The sequence below is a fragment of the Juglans regia genome, chromosome 7, assembly GCF_001411555.2.
Source record: "Juglans regia cultivar Chandler chromosome 7, Walnut 2.0, whole genome shotgun sequence".
NCBI classification, from domain to species: Eukaryota; Viridiplantae; Streptophyta; class Magnoliopsida; order Fagales; family Juglandaceae; genus Juglans; species Juglans regia.
Genome location: NC_049907.1, coordinates 33900440 through 33919514, shown reverse-complemented (window position 1 = coordinate 33919514; position 19075 = coordinate 33900440).

Sequence of the window (19075 nt, the reverse complement as noted above, 5' to 3'; positions counted from 1 at the left end):
TAGAATCCTCTTCACCTTAAAAATTCTAAACCCAACCTATATCATCCTATAAATGGAGTCTTATGCACTGTACGTTCACCTACCTCTTCAAGCCATTATTTTTTTATTTTTTTAGCTCTCTTTTTACCTTTAGCATGACGTAGTCTCATCTTCCCCACCATGAACCACAACAAGGTCACCATTGTCTCTTCCTCCCTCCTAATCACAACCATTGTCATGCCTTTATCGCACCGTGAATGATTTTGTGTCAAAATTTTAGAAAGCAACACTATAAGAGGTAAGTACCTTGATCATAAAGTAGGATTAGCATACGTTAGCTAATTATATATATTATTACTAAAGCCAGTTCTTTGGAAGCTAGCGTTTATGTATCACGCATGAAATGATATCTGCAAGCACATCATTCATCATATTTCATTCTGTATATTATAGTTATGTATGTATTATGCATCTCACATTGCATAAGACAAATAAGCTTTTATAAGATCAAGTGTAAAATAAATATTAGATAAGGTCATTCAGATACATGGTACCAATACAGTTCAAGGTGGATGTGCAAGCCACGGACTCAAGCGTGATCCACCATAATATGCCAGAATACTATCAGCGGATCCCCTTGCAGTTGCGGGATGTGGGACTGGCTTACAGCCTCACACACAAAGTTAAGTGTGTGGGCCAGACAAATCAAAGAGATAAATTAGATAAATTAGTTAATTTAGATAGATAAGTCATGCATGTCATCGGCATTCGGCACATTTATGAATAGTCATGATTTTAATTCTCATCAAGAAATATTTTATGAAAATCTTATGTTTAGTATGTCTACGTTATGATAAGTTTCTTACTGAGTTATAGACTCATTTTAGTTGTTTTATGTTTTTAAAGCATTTGATATCAGAATATTTATGAAGATAGAGCTGTAGGACGAGACATAATCTAGGGAAGCATGACAGAGACTTAAATCATGTACAAAGATGTTAAGTTATGATTTTACAGCACAAACTTTGAGAAATTTTAATAAATGCTTCCGCGCACTCTTATTTATGATTTCAATATTTTATTTATTTTTAGAAATCTTTGGACGAGTTTCCTTTAGAAAAACAAAATTAAGTCAGTTTCAGTAGTAGCACCTCGGCTCTGGTGATTTTCTAAAAAAATGACGTATTTATTAAGCGTAGGAGCAGGGTGTTACAATTGGTATCAGAGACCAGGTCGAAGATTATATAGAATTTCAAAGCAAAAAAATTACAAAGAAATATTCTTTTCAAAAAATAAAATCTAGGCCAAAGTCTCCCCAAGGCATATCCTACTCTACAGTAAGTATTTTAAGTTGTTGCTATTTTGTTGTTTTAATTAAACTTTAAATATATTTATAGACGCATGCAGCTATTACATAAAAGAGTTTTAGAGAATGAGATATGGAAGTTTGTAATGGTGTGGCTAGTATTTTTTTTTTTTTGTTTTTGTTTCTAAGATCGATGGTGCATCTCGTTTATGAGAAATTAGTCTTATATTTTGTGGGATTTTATCTAAGGGAATTAGGAATGAATTTAATAGTTTTTGGAGTTATAAAACTGATTTATGTATGGTGTATGGTATTTCATGATAATTGGTGGAAGATATATTATGTTCAATAGGTAACGCAATTATATTGCCAAGTACGAGTTGTCAGATTTAGGACCCGAATTTTAAAGTCTTATGTTACGATTTATTGAAATTATTATTTTAGGTGGAGATTTTATTATTATTTAATGTTGAGAGTTTTATTTATGTGGAGATCGTTAGTTACTATTGTATGTGGAGTTAAAATGATTGTAGGGTGAATTTATTATTAGAATTTTAAATCAAGCCCATTGTTAAGGTTGCAATTTGTTTAGGCTTGAATTGAATTTAGAGTATATGATAGCTGACACGTAGTGAGCTAACGTGTACACCTACAAGATTAGTGAGGCATCGGACCAAAATATGAGACGATCGGAATTTTTTGAAGAGTGCTGCTACATCCACAAAAGAGTTACACAAAATTTTTTTACAAATTGACGTGACTTCATCTTATCTGTTAGATCTACTTTACAATAAAATTAACTTTACAATCTGACGAACCATATTAAGCTACAACAGTTTGTGAGATTGTTTTAGTGTAATTTTTTTGTGGTTAGAGTATTTCCATTCTTTTAATATTAGATTCGACTAAATAATTGAGGAGTAAAGATACATGAAAAGCATGTGGCAGATAAGTATGTAAGTTATTTAAGGTCTAACAAATTCAGAGAAATGAATTTTTATAAGGATGAGAGTTTGTAATGACCCGGTTCAATAATTCTAAAATTGAAATATTGATAATTTTTATTGAGCCTAAATTATTTTTAATATGTCATATTGGATAAGCCCACGAGCAATAAATTATTGAAATTATTGAAATATCGATTTTGTGTCGGAAGTTTTAGGAAGCAACACTACAAGGTAAGTAGTTTGATCATAAATTAGGATTAGAATACGATAGCTAGTTATATGTATTATTACTAAAACTAGTTTTTAGAAACCAGTGTTTATGTACCACGCATGTCATGATATATGCAAACACGTCATTTATCATATTTCATACCGCATATTATATATATATATATATATATATATATATATTATGCATCTCACATTGCATAAGACAATTAAACTTTTATAAGATCAAGTGTAAGATAAATATCAGATAAGACCATTCAGATGCATTGTACCAATTCAGTTCAAGGTAAATGTGCAAGCTACGGACTCAAACGTAGTCCATCATAGTATGCCATAATACTATTAGCGGCTCCCCTTGCGGCTACAGTATATTGGACCGGTGCACAACCTCGCACATAGAGTTTAGTGTGTTGGCCAGGCAGATCAGTTAGATAAATTAGATTAGTCAATTAATTTAGATAGATAAGTCATGCATGTCATCGGCATATTTATGAAGAGTCATAATTTTAATTCTTAGCATGAAATATTTTATGAAAACCTTATATTTAGTATGTCTACGTTATGATAGGTTTCTTTCTGAGTCATCGACTCATTTTAGTTGTTTTATGTTTTTAAAGCACCCGAGGTCAAAATATTTATGAAAATAGAGCTGTAGGACGGGATTTTGTCTAGGGAAGCGTAACAGTGACCTAGATCATATATAAAGATGTTAAGTTATGATTTTATAGCACAGACTTTGAGAAATTTTAATTAATGATTTTGCACACTCTTATTTATGATTTCAATATTTTAATACAAAATGACTCTATTTATTATAAGGAATATTTGTACTCGGGGCTTCCTCTAGAAAGAAAAAATATTTTTATGTTAGATTCAATAGTAGCATTCCGTGATTTTCTAAGAAAATGACGTATTTATTAACTGTGGGGAGCAAGGTGTTATAATTACCCTCACGAGCAAGATCATGATATGAACCCGCGGGAATGAATTCCCTTAAACTCACAATCAATTTGAAAACTCTCCAAAAAAGTCAAAATCAAGTCAATGATGGAGAACTTAGACCCGATGAGAACTCATTTCAAGAACCTAGATTATATTAAAATCTAGACCCGTTGAAGAACCCGTCTCAAGAACCCAGATTACAAAGAATGAACGCTACAAAGGTTGTGATTTACCTTTGATAAGTTCAAAAGTTCAATTAAGAACAAGAGGAGTAAAACTCAACTCACAATGAATAAATTCATCAAATTTCATAAATTTCTTAACATGAGGCAACAAAGAGTATTTAAACAAAAACCTAATTAAAACCCTAGCCAAAATAATGTCCCATCTTTCAAAAATACCCCTGAGTGAACAGTGTCGCGGCTACAGTACAGTGCTACAGTAACTCGGCTACAGTAACCCTAACCCTAGTTCAATAAAATAATAATTTTTCCAACATGCCCTTGCATAGACCCCCTTAAGTGCTATCCATAATAAACCTAATTATTCTAAACTAATAAAATAGGTCATTTAAATGAATTAAATAAATTGAAAGCCTTCAAGTGCCCAAAGCCTTTTAAGTCATGTTGTTGCCCTTTCCATAGCTTATCAAATTAATCAAAGCTGAATCTTCATCCTTAATGCCCTTCAACTTGTATTTGACCCATCTGGAACTTGCAACATATATTTAAGACTAGGCCCACCTTGGTTCCCATCATTCCCCCTCTCTTCAAAAGGATTCGACCTCGAATCTCCACCTGGATCAAAGGGAAAAAGGTTAATAACATTGAAAATAGCATAAATATAATACTTACCTGGAAGATCCACTTGATATGGATTATCATTAATTTGTTCAAGAATTTGGAATAGTCCATCCAAGCTACTCTTATCATCAACTGGTAAAGACTTTAAATCTGAAGGAGGAAATGGATTAAGTCTAAATAATTTTAAATGGTGAAAATTTAGTAGTAGTATGAACACTCCAATTATATGTAAACTCAATGAATGGCAAACCATACTCCCACAAATGTTTATGAAGCACATCTAAAGTCTTCCTCGAACCAAAATGACTACTCCAATATGCAAACTCTAATAAGTGCAAATGATACTCCAGGAAACGTCCACGAAACAATTCAATGAATGGCAAATGATACTCCCACAAATGTTCATGAAACAAACCTAAATCTTTCCTCACACCAAAATTACCACTCCAATTATATGCAAACTCAATGAATGGCAAGTAATACTCCCACAAATGTTCATGCAACACGTTAATGAATGACAAATTATGCTTCCACAAACGTTCATGCGATACGTCAATGAATGACAAATGGTACTCCCACAAGCGTTCATGCAACACATCAATGAATGACAATTGATACTTCTATAAACGTTCATACAACATGTCATTGAATGACAAATGATATTCCCAAAAATGTTCATGCAACACAACAAAAATCTTTCTTAAACCAATGTTACTCAACAAACCACCATGTTCATCACACACAAGCAACTTACACATAAAACTAGTAGGCACACAAAATCTATTCTCTCTAAATAAGTATCAATCTAGTTTATAGAACTTACCAAATGAGGCTTTCTCATATGTTCCATACACACTAGCAAAGTCATTATCATTAGCATGCAATTCCTTATTATATTCAAATCTCAACAATTTTGCATCTAAAATGAAGATAAGGACATACCTTCTTGCTAAAGTGTCAACCACAAAATTTTTCATACCTTGTGTATATTTGAATACATGAGGAAAAGTCTCAATACAACCCTCCTACTTAGCATGTATTCTAGTCAACAACTTACCTTATTCCTTCAAGTGTGTCAAGAACTCATGTTCTTCAAATAAATGTCGGTTAGGAATTGTCGCACCTGGAACAAAATCAATGTAGTGCTTAATATCCCTAATAGGTGGCAATCCACTAAACACACTGCTAGGAATCATGACCTTATATCCCTGCAACAAAGAAACAACAACACTAGACAAAAAGTCGTTAAATTCATTAGTATAAAAGCTTGTCTTAACATAAAAACTCACTTTTGTCTTTCTGTTTTTCTCTGCAATCTCTCTTTCTTTTTCCTCTTGTGGATCAACTCTTTTTTCTTGACTCTCAACCACCTCTCTATTTTCTTTTTCTCTCTTTCTTTCTTTTGATGTTTCGGCCTCATTCTCTTTTTTCCTCTCACTCTCTTTGTTCTTTTCACTCTCTGTTTTTCTTTCAGTCTCCTCTTTTTTTGAATACTCGGCCTCACAATTATTTTTCAACTCATTCTCTCTTTTCTTGGAGGTTTCAGTCTCACCCAAATCTTTTCCTTTTGGTGGTTCAGTCTTCCCATTTGTTACAGTTTGATCATTTTTGTCCCACTTTGGTTTCCAATGAGTACTAGAAATCAAAGTACACCTTGATGTACCATTTCCTTTTAGCCGTCTCTCCACCTTCATAGCCATGTGCACCATATCCTCTACCTCCTTATAATGTTGCAACTCAACTACATTGGCTATCTCCCTATTCAACCCACTCAAAAATCTTGTCATTGTGGCCTCCCGATCCTCCACTACATTAGCCCGAATCATAGCCACCTTCATCTCCTTATGGTAATCCTCTACACTCCTAGACCCCTGTGTAAGATTTTGTAGTTTTTGGTAGAGGTCTCTATAGTAATGGCTATGTACAAATCTCCGCCTCATGATAGCTTTCAACTCTCTCCATGTTTCTACAGGCCTCTCAAGATTCCTCCTCCTATTGGATACTAATTGATCCCACCAAATAATCGCATAATCAGTGTGAACTCAACTACAACGAACTTCACCTTCTTCTCCTCAGAGTATTTATGACATTCAAACACCAACTCTATTCTTTTCTCCCACTCTAAATAAATTTCAGGGTCAGTTCTACCATGGAATGATGGTATTTTCATTTTGATGCTCCCAAGGTTCTTATCTACTCCATCTCAACCCCCTGAGTTAGTCCTAAGTCCTCTTCCACGCCTAACTCCTCTACGTCTACCCAATCCAAATTCAGATGTTAGGACTTCCTCATCCTCACCATACTCTTCATTCTCATACTCATTCTCAATACTAGGCTCACGTCGCCTCCTATCTTTTTCTCCTTACAGATTTCTAATTATTGCTTCTTGATTATCCATACTATCCCTTACTTCACCTAACACCAAGTTCAACCGCTCTAACTGTTGTTGCATGGCTTGTAACACAAATGATGAGTTATCTGCTCTCTCCCTTGGTGATGAGCTACTCCGATGAGACATTATAAGGTGCTGCACAAAACAATGTTAATGGTAAAAAAGAAAACCTCACACACTCCCTTACGTGTTTACACTTAAATAATGACACGACACTCGTGTTTCACTCTTAATTGACTTTTTTTCCAATAATAGTCTCATACTCTCTTGCCTTTTACCTCAATAGCTTGTCCACTCAAATTCTTTCAGAACTCAATCAAGACAAGGCAACCTTATTTTATCCCAACTAGTAATTAGGTCGAAGAAACAAGAATAAGAGAAACACGGAAGGGATAAAAACGACCCAAGAATCAAGGAAGTTATACAAATGAAAGAGTAACAATAAGACAAGATACCAACTTTAATTATGTATGCAGCCCCTTTGATGATAAGGTTCAATCAACAAATCTCTTTTTTTTTTTTTTTTGTAACTATGTAGAAACCTTTGAATATGCTAACTTTTCTTTTCCTCTTCTCTCTTTTTTTTTTTTTTGAATTTTCTTTTCTTTTCATTTCTTTTCTCTTCTTCTCTCTAATTAAATCACAAATAACAATACTCAATTGTGAAAATCAAGCAATTGAATTCAAGCATACAATAATTGACAATGAAGTCGAAGAGAATCAACGGAATGACATTCCAAGCAATGGACAAACTTAGAGATGTAAGAAACCCTAGGAGATGCAAATTTCAGTCAAACCAAAAAACCATAAAAATTTTGGCAGCCTACTTTTTGTTTCTATTTTTTTTTTTTTTGCAGCCCTAGAACAATGAAGTCCTAGAATTAAATTAAAAAAACAAGAAATTAAAAGATAGAATCAGACCTTATTGGAAACCTTGCTCTGATACCAAATGATGTGAACCCGCCGAAATAAATTCCCTTAAACCCACAATCAATTTGAAAACTCTCCAAGAAAGCTAAAATCAAGTCAATGATGGAGAACCTAGACCCGGTGAGAACTCGTTTTAAGAACCTAGATTATATTAAAATCTAGACCCATTGAAGAACCCAGATTACAAAGGAGGAACGCCACAAAGGTTGTGATTTACCTTTGATAAGTTCAAAAGTTCAATTAAGAACAAGAGGAGTAAAACTCAACTCACAATGAATAAATTTATCAAATTTCATAAACTTCTTAACATGAGGCAATAAAGAGTATTTAAACAAAAACATAATTAAAACCCTAGCCAAAATAATGCCCCATCTTCCAAAAATACCCCTGAGTGAACAGTGTCGCGGCTACAATACGGTGCTACAGTAACTCGGCTACAGTAACCCTAACCCTAGTTCAATAAAATAATAATTTTTAACATGCCCTTGCATAGGCCCCCTTAAGTGCTACCCATAATAAACTCAATTATTCTAAACTAATAAAATAGGTCCTTTAAATGAATTAAATAAATTGAAAGCCTTCAAGTGCCCAAAGTCTTTAAGTCATGTTGTTGCCCTTTCCATAACTTATCAAATTAATCAAAACTGAATCTTCATCCTTTATGCCCTTCAACTTGTATTTGGCCCATCTGGAACTTGTAACATATCTTTAAGACTAGGCACACATTGGTTCCCATCAGATCACGTCCCTCATTACTAGCATGTACCCATGTTTTCAGAGTTACTCGATTATCTAGGCATCGGGTGCATTTCCCCAAGGATGCCCTAAAGTTATCCAAGGGCTTGTTGGTCAAGATGGTCGGAGGGAGTTCTCATTTATTGTGATAAGGTGATGGGGAAGAGTTTTTGGACAAAGTGTTTGTGGGAATAAAGAGCGTGAACTTGCAAGAGTAGCCTTCGATCGTTTACCAATTGTTGGTCTTGGGCATCCAAGGATTTAGCAAAAGAGAGGTGATCGACGGGATTGTTATGTTTTTCGGGTTGAATACAAGAAGACAACCTTATTGAGAGTTCAATGAGTATTTTGAAGACCTCGGTGCTCACGGTTATTGATATTACAAGTTTACCGTGGGCTCAACGTCTTTTAACATGTGATGTGACTAGAAGTCTCAATTTGAAACTGGGCTTGTAAAAGCAAACAAATCCATGAAGTAATGGGTGAAAGTGAAGTCGTAGTCTATGAATGCTATGGGTGTCCCATTGAAACAAACACCTTCCAATGAGCCTTATGTAGTAGGATTTGAAAATGAGTTATGCTTTGGATAGTAGACATTCAAAAAAAGCTCAAATGTTGTGCACTATATTATTTCAATTATATCTTACAGTTCATGGCATGTACGTTTCTGTTTCTTATTATATCTCAGTAACTTGTTTGTGAATGCTTCTGTGTATTACAGTGACTATAGGTGACTTTCAGATGATTCAAAGGAAGAATATCTAGAGTTTGCCAAATTAGAGGAGTTGTAATCTCATTTTCCCTCATATCTATTATCTGGTCAGAATTGTACCTATACATTTATGTACATTATCATAAGATGATTTAACCATCAAATGTGTACTCTTCTACTGAATTTTAGTTCAATGAGAGCACCTACGGAAGAGAGAGCAGATGGTGCCTAGCATTTTGAAGTTTGAGCTCGCGTTGCCAGAGTTGGCAGAAGAGGGAGGCAGTAAAGGAGCTGTGGATTTCCAATGGTCGGTTGAACATTCAAGCCTTGATATTTATATGCTGAAAACTCTCTTTGAGTCCATGATAAAGAATTAAAATATAGTTGAAATCACTTCTACAATACGTATAGTGGTTTCCATATATTATTTATATAGAAAAATGTTTGTTACAAGAGATTATATAGGATAAGTATGAGATATGCGGTTACACAAGTCTAGATAATATTGTTACGATCACGATCCGTTTGGTGAGTGTTCAATATCCCCCCTCAAGATGAACGAGACTGGAAAAACGTTGAGCTTGCTCTTGAAAAAGCTGAAGCGTTGAGAGGACAACGACTTCGTAAGGACATCAGCAAGCTGATCCTTGCTGGAGATGAAACGAACATCTAAAGCCTTGCGCTGCACTTGTTCTCGAACAAAGTGATAGTCAATTTCGATTTGCTTCATGCGAGCATGAAACACCGGATTTGCCTTGATATACGTAGCACCCATATTATCACACTAAAGAGTGGGTGGATAAGAGAGAGAGATGCCCATCTCACGAAGGAGAGACTGGACCCAAATTGACTCGGCAATGGCATTGGTGACAGCTTTGTATTCGGCCTCAGTACTGGATCTAGCAACTGTAGGTTGTTTCTTAGAGCTCCAGGAGATAAGATTAGGGCCGAGGAAGACAAAGTAGGCACATGTGGATTTGCGATCATTGGCACATCCAGCCTAGTCGGCATCGGAATAGATAGAGAGTTGAGATGTGGACCCACGGCGTAGAAGGAGACCATGATCAACTGAATTCTTGAGATACTGCAGGATCCGTTTGGCTGCCGCCCAATGAGAAATTGAGGGATGATGCATGAATTGACAAACTTTGTTAACGGCGAAGGAAATATCTGGACTTGTTAGGGAGAGATATTGTAAGGAGCCAACGATGCTTTGGTATAAATGAGGATCTTCAAAAGCGGTGCTGTCAAACTTGGAGAGTGGGGTGGAGGTGACTCACTCAAAAATGAGTAGCACAAAGGCTATCTTAAGTGTAGGAGGATTTCACGTAATAATTATGAATAAATTCTTAGATCGTCTCCTCAGGAAAAGTTTCTTAAAATCAAACTCATTTAAAATGGTGAAAATATTCACAAAGAGAAAATAAAAATGATGGCATTTGCAATGGATGGAAGAGTGCAACAAGAATGAAAAGGGCACTAGTTATGGATTAGATTCATATTTTTAGATTTTTGAGTACCGAAATGAAATGTAAAAAACACTAACAAATTGAAATTAACAATAAAAAAAAAATCAACTAAACCAAACAATCTTAATTAATCTGAAAATTAAACAATAAAAGAGACATTATTTAAGTCCTAATTAAGCTTTAATCGATCTAATATGCAATGGAACTAAGAGATTAATAAAACTAATCTAAGAATTAAACTATTTTAGAAAGTAATTGACAAAATATGAACTGAAAATTGAAAAGCTCCAAAATCAAAATTTTAGGGTTCATCCTTGTATTCAAATCACAAATTCTCAAAATTAATCCATAGCAATTGTAATCAATGCTAAATGAAAACTTAAAGAAGCGAAAAAAATAAATAACACAAAATAAATAAACAGCAAATAAAATGTCCAGAAGTTTAAGCCAAATATCTCAAAAATAAATCACAAACTTTAAACTAATATTAAATAAATAGTAGAGAGTGAAAAGAGCAAGTCAAATGAATGAAGATGGAGGTGGTAGGCAATGGAGGAGGTTGTTCGAGAGCAATTGGACCCTGGAAGAGTTCTTCAAATGTGCGGTGCTGCTCTCCCAAAAAGTGCCCTATTTGGGGCTAATGATATGCTTAAATAGGGTAGGAAAGAAACCCTAATGTCTTCATATTCCCGCACACCAAATCACTTAAATTTTAGGATTCAACTTGGCAGTCACGTACGCGCTTCAGGAGTTCGAATTTGGAAATTCTTATATTAGAGACAACTTTGTAGTCCTTTAAGATAGCTTTCCAACGCATTAAGAATCGTATTAATCCGATATTTGAGTGGAAAGTTATGATTAAAATACTAAAGTATGTCCATTCTGTCTCTTAATGCATTTTGGACTCTGATCCGAATTACTCTCAAACCTCATCATTATTCTTATTTGAAGAGTCCTACACTCGTTGAAAGTTCTTAGGTTGTTCCAACGTCTTGTCCACTTAAAAGTCCTTTGAATTTGAAATTAGAAATAAAATAATATAAATTAGAAATAAAATAAAATAAGAATAATATAATATCAAAAATATGTTGTGCATGTGAATGAACGTTGTCAAATTAAATCACAAGTTATAAAATTAAGCATAAATCATGCTATTAACTAATTTAAATCATAACTCAGATTTATTCGTCTTAACCATTTTTTCATCTAAAACAAATAATAATGTAATGAAATAAATAAAATATATTGGTTCTTAATGTATAAAATATGCAATAATTCAACTCAATCACACCCTCCAACTAGCGTTTTGCTAATCCTTGAGCAAAATAGTAAAAATTAATTGAGATGAATATTGCATAAAGATCGAAATCCAAACAGAAATAATCAAACACAATTCTGAATTCTCATAAAAGTGACACGTTACTACTGAACCTCCAGGGGATATACCCACCAAGACTATCTCAACAATCTTTCACATAGAATTAAGGCAAATAACTCAGAACTCAAATGTGTGAGTGGAGCTAAACTGGTGATGTGTTCCTCATTACTAACCATGACTTGTTATAGGATTTTTCAACCTTAAGACTAACCATTTCTGATTCTAACTACCTTAAAGCTTAAGGAACTAGTAGTTTTCACGCAAGCTCTGTTTTTAAACATTGAACACTCAACCCCCAAAGTCTTAGGTAACTGTTTCTAGCCCTTTATTTAGGAAATCTCACTAAGCTGCCATTATCTATTTTTTTCTATTCTTTTCAAATCTTTCTTTCTTTTTCTTTCTTTTCATTGTTTTTTAAGCATGGCTCAGTAGTCCTGCAGTTTACTTCTTTTGTGTTAAATCAATAAACAATAAATAAGGAATACTACAAGTGTAAGTATGTGCAAAATGTCCTTCAAATTTTATCATTCATTCTACAAAAATCTTATCAAATCTCATCTCAATAAGTATAGCATCCCGATGTTTCAAGCTACACATCAACAAAATATTATGCATAAAAAATCATGCTCTACGCTTAAGTTTGAAAATAAATCTTCACAAAATTATTCCACTCAACTACTCCACCAAAATGCTCAGATTTCACAAAATACTAGAAATAGAGTGTGTGTCAATTATATGTGTACCAATGCACATCACATTAATGCAAATTTTTTACTTTTTTTTTTAATTATGTGCACACACGCTACCCCCAACTAGTGAGAGACATGGTCCTCAATGAATCGAATGAAAGAAAATAAAGTGCACAGGAATAAGCAAGCAAAACAAAAAAACCAATATCAAATATAAAATCAAAGCAAAACAACAAATAAAAAAAAAACAAAATGCAAGTAAAGAAAGCTGTAAAGGGTGAAAAGATCAAAACACTTCTCTGGAATCTTGCACAAGCAAGATCTCTTCGTGTGGATCAAAGGCCTTCAGAAACGGTTTTAGACATTATTCATTGACAATGAAGCTGTTTCTATTTTTCAGATTGACAATGTCTACCACCCCGTGAGGATGAACCTTCTTTACAATGTACGGCCCCTTCTATCGAGATTTCGGCTTCTTGAAAAAAAGATGCAGTCTTGAATTGTAGATAAGCACTTTCTGATCAGGGAGAAGATATTTGTCATGGATCTTCTTGTCATGCAAGGCCTTCATTCGCTCATTCGCCAAGCGGGAATTATCGTAGGCCTCTCTCTTTATTTCTTCAAGCTCTGAAATCACTTCAACAGCATGCACCTCTGACTCGTCGCAATCTCCAAGTATCTTGCAAGTATTGAACATATTAATTTCCAATATCATATTCCCAAATGTGAGTTTTAGCACTCCACTTTGACAATTTATCAGTGCATTAGAGGTGGCAAGGAATGGGCGCCCAAGGATGACAAGCGCCTGGTAAATAGTAGTGGCTGGCTGCTGCATATCAAGAACTACAAAATCCACTGGGTAGTAAAATTTATCCACTTAGACCAACACATTCTCAACAATACCCCTCGGCACCTTGACAGATCTGTCAGCTAACTATAGCTTGATGGAGGTCCTTTTTAGCTCACCTAATCCCAACTGCTCATACACTGAGAACGGTAGCAAGTTCACACTACTTCCCAAATCAAGTAGAGCTCTCTCAATGCGTGACTCACCAATCATAATGGAAATGTGGGGAGAGCCGGGATCTCCAAACTTCTAAGGAGTCTCGCTCAATATCAATGCGCTGACTTGCTCCTTTAGGAAAACTTTCTTCTTTACATTCAGCTTCCTCTTCACTGTGCACAAGTCCTTTAGAAATTTTGATTGAGCGGTCTCTAACCACGCATTTTTGTCTGTCTCCTTTAGAATTTTTTTGATTCTTCAGAAGTAAAGCTGCATTACACACAAATAAAAGAAAAGAAAAAAAAATAAGAGTAGAATATTAATCTTTACTTGCTTGAAAATCTCCTGAATCTCAGTGTGGTATTTGTTCTTTTGGCCAGCTGCCAATCTTTGAGAATATGGAATCACAGGTTGGTACCCCCTACTAGTTTCAGCATCTGCACTCACAGGCTTCTTCAGCTCTGGTCTCATTACCTCTGGTTATTTTTTAGCTTCACCAGTCTCTGTTGCATCTTCAGGTGTAGGAGCAACTACATGTGTATCCATAGTCATCTCTGGTTGGAGAACTTCCTTTCCACTTCTCAAAGTAAGAACGGTCTTCGCTGTCTCAAAAACCTCATCTGAGACATTATACACTTGCTATTATTATTGCCGATATACTTGAGGATTAGGTTGAGGCTGTGCTGAGAATTTCCCTTTCTCTTTCGTGCTCAATGTCATGCTCATCTTATTGATGGTGCCCGGAAGTCATTTATGGTCTGAGTGTTCTAATTGTTTGTAGTGGCCTGAATCTGCATAAATTGCTGAAGTGTATTGGCCATCTGTGTCATACTGTCGTCTAGAGACTTCTTCGCAGATGATTGAGGCTGAGAACTCTGTGCAACTACATGAGACTGAAATCCTGGAGATGCTACAAAAGGATAGCTCTGAGAACTCTGATATGGCTGATACTGGTGCTGGAGTAGCATGATGAAATGGTTGCTAAGAAGGTGGTGGAGACCGACCAGGCTGATCATTCCTCCATGAGAAAGTTGGGTGATTCCTCCACTCCGGATTATATGTATTGGAGAAAGGCTGATTTTGTGCTCTATTAACCCAAATTGCTGATTGCATTGCTCAGAGCCACTCTCCTGAAATACTGGCATGATTGGGCAATCTTGGGTCTTGTGGTTTGAATCAGCGCATATAGAGCATGTCTTTACTGTTTTCATGACCTTCACATTTTTCATCTCCATGACCTCTAATCTTCTAGTCAATGCAGCTATTCGGGCTTGAACGTAAGTGTCCTCCTTAAACTTATATCTGCCCCCACCAGCAATAACCCTCAGTGGCTGTGCTGTCAATGAAACTTGATCAGTCTGAGTGTTCCATTGTTGTGCGCTCTAAGCAAAATAGTCAAAAAATGGCAATACTTCATCAGGTTCCTTGCTAAAAAATTCTTTATTGCACATAATCTGAACAAACTGCTTGCATTGTGGAGTGAGACCAGTGTAAAAATAATTCACCAACCTCCATGATTCAAAACCGTGATGTGGACAAATATTCACCAAATTCTTAAACCTTTCCCAACTGGCCTGGAAAGTCTCATCAGATTTCTGATTGAACTGACTGATCTGCTCTTGTAAATACTGAGTTCTCTGAAAATGAAATTTTTTTTGTAAGAATTCACGTTACATATCAGACAGACTAGAGATAAAATTAGGCCTCAAAGAATTAAACAAAATCTTCGTTTTTTCCTTTAAAGAGAAAGGAAATAAATGAAATCTAGTAAATTTATCAGTAGTGGCTCTATTGATAAAAGTAGTACAGGCCAACTCAAAATCTGTCAAGTGCTGATAAGGACTCTCAAAATCCATCCCGTGGAACTAAGGTATCACTGACATCATGCCATGCTTAATAGAAAAATTAGGTGCATCATCTGGTAAAATAATGCATGATGGTGTAGTGGTAAGAGTGGACTGTAAATAATATCTAAGAGTGTGTGGCGCAGATGCAGCCATAGTTTGTTCAATTTCAATTTCCTCGTCTGTAGAAAAAACTGAAGAGCTATCTATCTCTGGGCTGTGTATACTACTCTCAATGCTCGATGTAACGCTAACCAACCTATTTGAATTGTCCCTCATCCATAACATGAAATATCAGTCCAAATAGCATTAGTAAGGTTCAAGTGACTGAGTAGTAGATGACAAGTAAAATGTGTAATCAGAAATAAGATAGTGAAAGAAACACTTGAGATAAAAATAAAAATAAAAATAACGAGTCTAAATTTACGTCAAGCAACCATTCCCCGGCAACGGCGACAAAAACTTGACTCACTCAAAAATGAGTAGCACAAAGGCTATCCCAAGTGCAGGAGGATGCCGCGTAATAATTAGGAATAAATTCCTAGATCGTCTCATCAGGAAAAGTTACTTAATATCAAACTCGTTTAAAATGGTGAAAATATTCACAAAGAGAAAATAAAAATGATGGTATGTGCAATGGATGGAAGAGTGCAACAGGAATGAAAAGGACACTAGTCATGGACTAAATTCATATTTTTGAATTTTTGAGTGTCGAAATGAAATGTAAAAAAAAAATCAACTAAACTAAACAATCTTAATTAATCTGAAAATTAAACAATAAAAGATAAATTATTTAAGTCCTAATTAAGCTTTAATAGATCTAATATGTAATGGAAATGAGAGATTAATAAAACTAATCTAAGAATTAAACTATTTTAGAAAGTAATTGATAAAATACGAACTGAAAATTGAAAAGCTCCAAATATCTCAAAAATAAATCACAAACTTTAAATTAAAATTAAATAAATAGTAGAGAGTGAAAAGAGCAAGCCAAATGAATGGAGATGGAGGTAGTAGGCAATGGAGGAGGCGGCTGGAGCGGTAATTGGACCTTGGAAGAGTTCTTCAAATGTGCGGCGCTACTCTCCCAAAAAGTGCCATATTTCGTGCTAATGATATGCTTAAATAGAGTAGGAAAGAAACCCTAATGTCTTCATATTTCTGCACATAAAATCGCTTAAATTTTAGAACTCGACTTGGTAGTCACATACGTACTTTAAGAGTTCGAATTTGGAAATTCTTATTAGAGACAACTTTGTAGCCCTTTAAGATAGCTTTCCAACGCATTAAGAATTGTATCAATTCAATATTTGAACGAAAAGTTATGATTAAAATACTAAATTGTGTCCATTCTGTCTCCTAACGCATTTTGGACTTTGATCCGAATTACTCTCAAACCCCATCATTATCTTTATTTGAAGAGTCCTACACTCGTTGAAAGTTCTTAAGTTGTTCCAACGTCTTGCCCACTTGAAAGTCATTTGAATTTGAAATTAGAAATAAAATAATATAAATTAAAAATAAAATAAAATAAGAATAATAGAATATCCAAAATATGTTGTGCATGTGAATGAAAATCGTCCAATTAAATCACAAGTTATAAAATAAGCACAAATCATGCTATTAACCAATTTAAATCATAACTCGGATTTATTCATCTTAACCATTTATTTATCTAAAACCAATAATAATGTGATGAAATAAATAAAATATATTAGTTCTAAATGTATAAAATATGCAATCATTCAGCTCAATCAGGAGGTGGACATGGGCAAGGAGACCGGTTTGGCCTCGGACATCTTGGTTCTCTCCAATAGATTAAAAATGTACCTGCGCTGAGATAAAAAAAGGCCATCCGAAACGTTGGTGGCTTCCACTCAGAAAAAATAATTTAGTTCACCAAGATCCTTAAGTGAAAAATCCCAATTTAAAGCCCTAATGAAAGATTCAACAGAACTTGCATGTGAGCCAGTTATGATAATGTCGTCAACATAATCAAGAACAAATAGACGAACACCACCCTCGTGATAAATAAAAAGAGATGAATCCGATTTGGAATTCAAAAAACCAAAAGAGATAAGTTTCTCATAGAATCGAGAGTACCAGGCACAAGGTGCTTGTTTCAGGCTATAGATTGTCTTTTGCAGACAACAAACATTGTCGGAAAGTTGAGAGTGGACATAACCTGGCTCTGATACCATAAAGAATTAAAATATGGTTAAAATCACTTCTACAATACGTAGAGTGGCTGCCGTATATTATTTATATAGAAAAGATTTGTTACAAGAGATTATATAGGATAAGTATGAAATATGCGGTTACACAAGTCTAGATAATATTGTTACGATCACGATCCGTTTGGTAAGTCTTCAATACATGATATGGAAAGAAAATGAGGTCGGTACAGCTTGCAAAATTTTACTTCAATCTATTATTATGTTGGTTGAGGCTGTGTTTGGGTAGTGCAGTAATCTAACTACTCAATATTTTATCGTTATTTTTTACTATTTTTTATTACTATTCACTACTAATTAATATTTTATCATTAATTTTTTATTATTTTTCACGATTATTCACAGATCATCAAAAATCGTCTCATCATTCAAACGTAGCAGTGGACGTGCTTCAGATTATTGAGCAATGCAAATTTTGTGTCCTCTCTCTGAAGCCTGAGCAGAGCATACCACAAAGTGTCACTACAGAAATCCAGTCAAAATTAGAAGTCATCGGTATTGGGCCTACCCAATGGGATATAACTCCTTGGAATCAAATATTTAATGGAGATATAATTTTTAATCCTCTTAACGAATAAACTGTTTATTCTACTTGTACTCAATGATTTAGAATTACACAGTTCTGGTCATGTGTGCCATGTTTAGAAGAGTAGATACAGTTCGTATTGCAGCAACTAGTGGCATCATTGATCTTATTATGGAAGAAAAGTAATTAAGAGATACTGCTCATTTTCTTTTCAAGAGTCATCTAGCCAAGCCTGTTGCAGCCAGCAAACTGAGATACCTTGCGGCCTGGGGGAAAGTCTCTTTAAAGAACCCAGTAGCTTTCTCTTTATCTGCTGGTTTTATTCCTTTTCATACTTCCCTTCTTAAATAGTGATTTTTTTTTCCCCTTTTGAATTCAAACCATGTTTGTTGTTATAATTGGGTTGCTGTATACAGGCAAAGCTCAAAAAAGTTCATGGGTTTGTCTTGATGGGCCCATCAAGTGCCGTTTATATCTTTGATTTTCTGCTGCCTCGCTTGGATTTTTTGGGGAAGGCAAGTGTATGTTGCATAGAGAGATATTCTATAAAGAGTAATAAAAAAATAATAATAGAATATTAAGTAATAGTCAAAAGTAGATAAAAAATAATAATAAAATAATAAATAATAGTGAGATAAATATTTTAAAATACTTGAAAATATCTTGACAACCAAACTAAGTTAATTAAAGCCTCTAGATTATCTTATATCTTGGGTCTCTTGGATTCTACTTCTTCAGCCACATGGCGAAATTGGAGTTTCTGGTTCTTCATGGGGCTTGTTTGGGTTTCTTCCTAGTTTCTATTCTTTAGATGTCAGATCGGGTGTCTTTGGTCAAACTGAGGATACTGGCTCTATGCCTCTTGAAGAAGAGAAAAGGAAATGCTGTGCTTTAATGTTATCAAGAATATTGAAGTGGTGTTGATTCTGTTGAATATTGCTGGTACTGAGTTGGGGAA